We start from the raw sequence: 3862 nt of genomic DNA, 5'->3' as shown, positions 1-3862 counted from the left end.
CAAAAAGGACCATGTTGCTAAAGAAGAAGCTCCCTAATTTTCCAGGTCAAGATGGAGCTGGTAGATTCTCAAAAAAAATTTGAAATTACTTTCAAAGTCTAAAAAAAAAACATGTATTTATATCAGTTCTGAATTTCCTTGTCTCTCCTAACACCAGATTTCATTTGACATAATTGGTACTAGTTTCAGAGTAAAAAGAGGATGACAACTAGAGTAACATAATCATGAATCAAAGTCATCACTGACCCCATTTCCATATACTTTCTCTCCAGGATAAAGGATAATGTCTTCTGGTTAGCATGTAAAGTCCTTTAAAATTTAGCTCCCCCTGGTAACCACAGCCACAGGGGCACTAGCATTCAGACTAGCAAGACTGTCAGAGCAGGCTGGCAGTCTGTTTCCTGGGAGTAAGCCGAGGCAGGGAGTCAAGAGCTCCAACCCCTCTTCAATTCCCCCTTCCCAGGAAGACTTGAGGAGAAAGGTTTGGTAGACCCACTCACCTCCAGGTCATGGAATCATCATTGAAAGGTTTCTGGAACCTCCTAGATGACCTGGCTGAAAGTGACCCTGAACATTATAAGAAGTTCATTCAACAGTAGCTGAAGGAAGGGGAGAAACACTGTGCTGCCTCTGAGCCACATCTCTGTTTGCAGACCAAGATCTTGAAACCAGAAGAAAAAGTATTATTCATCAACCTATGTCAGTGGAAGAGAATCCCAGCACCCCAGTCAAAGGCAGAGCCTGTACCTCTGAGTGTTGGCAAGCCAGAAGATGTATCTGAGACATCAAGAAGCTTCCAAAGGATGAAAAAGAATTTGATGAGAATCCAAACTGACTCAACAGAGTTAAGTGAAAAAATAAAGAACTGATGCTTGAGCAGTTGAGAAACTATAGTGTGAATAACCAAGATGACATTCCACAACTTTTACTGTCAAAGTACCATAATTCAAGCAAAAGGGTGTTTAATTGAGGAAATTTCCAATAGTGAGCTCCAAGTTGAGCTGAAGACTTCAAATTATAAACTGACAATTTTGAAGGATGAGAATGGGAGATCACTAAGAATTGAGATGAAAGTTGAACTTCCTAGTCTTAGTTCTGTCTGTGACTGTGACCTTAGCATTTCTAAAGATAAAGAAAAGATAACAATGCCAAGTCAGGAATAGATTCTGTTTCTAGAATAGAATTGTTCTATAAAAACAAATCTATTAAATTGATGTGATTCTCTCTTAGGATGACTTAGTGATTGAGGTCTCTGAGAAGTACCAATTAGAGATAGATCTTCCAGAATTGGTTAATACTGAGACAATTAAAGCAAAATTTGTCACAGGGAAAGCTACATTAATCATCACCATGCCAGTACTGCAGTAAAAGTGCAATATGAGGGTTAGGCTTTTATTGTTCTGCCACTGAGCTCTTGTGAAGGCATTAAAGGCTTTTGCATCATAGGTAAGAAGGGGGTGATATTAAATACCAATTTCAGATATCTTAAGAGTTTATAACATTTGCATCTTTTCAGATTTTGACTTATTTCCTTCTGCTCTGTTGTCCCTTTTTCTGCAAATGGGCTTACCTTTATCTTAGACAACTGAAACCTTAGATGCTATAGTATGTTTCCTTTGACATTAATAGCAATCACAAGTACGAATATTTGTTGGGAAATAAAATGAATGTTTTCAAGTTAAAAAAAAAAACTTAGCTCCTTTGTATCTCCCCTGTTTTCCTGTTTCTTCCCTCTGTGAACAGCTGACACTGAATTACATTGGCCTCCTTCCTGTTCCTCAGATAAAATGCTTATTCTCCCGTCCTTTTTCAGTGGATGTGAATTGCTATTCCACAGCCAAATACCTGAAGTATTACTTAACATCAAAATAGGCCAAACTTTACTTCATTTCTAATTGGCCAGAGCAGACCAGCTTAGAAACATCAGCCACCTTAGTGTTATGATGAGCATAATACTCTCCTTTTTCACCTCTGCCTACTGGTTCCTCTGGCTTCCTTCAAGATTCAGTTCAAATCTCACCTTTTATAGGCCTTTATAATCACAAAAAATTCTAGTCCTTCACTTTAAGATTGTTTTCTTCCTAATTTCATTAAATATTGAATGTACATGGTTGTTTCCATTTTATCTCCCACATTAGAACTTTAGCTCTTTGATGGTAGAGAGTACGTTGCTGACTTTCTTTGTATTCCCAGCATTTATCACAGTGCTGGGCACATGGTAAGTGTGCTGACTTGCTGACTGACTTCTAAGAAACTTATACTTTCAATAAAATGAGGTAAGTTACAAGATAATTGTCAAGGTCTCTTCAAATGCTAAACCCTAAGGTCTTGTGGTGAAATTCATTTTGATAGTAATGAAAATTAAAATTTTTGCTGTTAATTTTGTAATTTATAATTTGTTTTGTAAAACAAATATTCATGCACACCCATACATACAACCAAATAGAATAGCATTTAAGTTTTCCATATTAGATAAAAATCAACATTGGCATTTCAGACTCACAAACATTTGAAATGCCAAAGACCAGAATTTTTGGAGGTCCAAAACTTAGTTCAAGCCAATTTTTATAGCCAAGAAAAAATTACCACTTATATTGTGAAACTGGTTCTTTAATAAGTTTTCCAGAACAAGAAGTAGGAACAAGTATCTTTAGGCATGAGTAAGTCTTCCAAGTCCCTAAGACAATGTGATACACACAGTGGGTACTCAAAGAATATATGATAATGGAAATGATGCAGCTGCTCCATTGAATGTATTCTCCCCATCAAATAAAAGTGGATGCACAGCATGTCTAAATAACTTTGCCTGGCACGCTAAACAAGAAATCTGAGCATTTTCAGTGTCCTTTCATAAAACCAATCTGATTACACTGAATAAATGGAGATGATTTTATTATTTGGCTCAAAATATAGCTTGAGAAAAGTTATTCTAAACCTACTTTGAGGAGGCAAAGAGGTCTATAATCAACCCAATATCAATGACTTTTTTTTTTCCTCATAGAAATGGAAAAAGATGCTGAAATGGTAGTGAGTCTGGACTGGAGCCCATCTAACCCAGGGGGTATGTTGCAAGGAAGAAATGAGCTAACAGATGTAAAAGTGTTTGAAAACAGTTTTTGAAGTGCTCTACAAGTCATTTATTATTATTATTATTATTGGACAAAACCTTTGATTTCATTGATATAAGGAACTCCTAGGGAGGAAACTGCCTCAATGCAGATCTCCAATTGTTGTGTATTTACTTGAGATTTACCCAGAGAACCAAAAAGTTGTCGTGTGTTCAATGTCATACAGATAGTATGTGTCAGAGGCAGTACAGGAATCACATTTACCTGAATCTGAGGCTGGTTATTTTTAAAGAACATTGACTCTCACCCTAGTAGTGTTTTTTTTTCTCCTTTTCTTCCTCTTCTATGACCACCATCATCCAGAACAATCATTTCTACGTTAACAAAATGGTTATGAAATCCCCAGTCCCTACACTGGGTTATTGGGGAAAAAATCTTTTAGGACCTGGAATTGATACTAATATACATGACTAAGTCTGTTATTTTTTGTTTGTAGTAGCTAGACTAGCCCAGAATTAGTAGTAGTTGGAATTTCCCCCAAAAGAACTAATCATTTGTACCATGGTCTGTCTATAAAGTTTTCTATAACTTTACAAGTGAAAAAAGAGTAACTGTGCTCCTGCTCCTACCTGGCTATGTGGTAACAGAGCAGAAGTCCATCTCATTGTACAAATAGAGAAAATTGGAAATAATGCTAAGGATTCCTAACATCACATGGAGATGCTGTTACTAATGAGAGAGAGAGAGAGAGAGAGAGAGAGAGAGAGAGAGAGAGAGAGAGAGAGAGAGAGAGA

At 36.7% G+C, this 3862-nt stretch overlaps 1 pseudogene; it reads left to right on the top strand.

Annotated features, from left to right (window-relative positions):
- The first annotated feature begins 509 nt into the window (after positions 1–509).
- LOC138153151 (PIH1 domain-containing protein 2-like) lies at positions 510–1368 on the top strand (annotated as a pseudogene).
- Positions 1369–3862: the final 2494 nt, after the last annotated feature.

Source organism: Petaurus breviceps, unplaced genomic scaffold, assembly GCF_028583685.1.
Source record: "Petaurus breviceps papuanus isolate PSGF00001 unplaced genomic scaffold, PetGlider_PUasm1.0 90977, whole genome shotgun sequence".
In the NCBI taxonomy this organism is placed as follows: Eukaryota; Metazoa; Chordata; class Mammalia; order Diprotodontia; family Petauridae; genus Petaurus; species Petaurus breviceps.
Note: the sequence above shows the minus strand (reverse complement) of the source record. Positions and strands in the feature narration are given on the sequence as shown.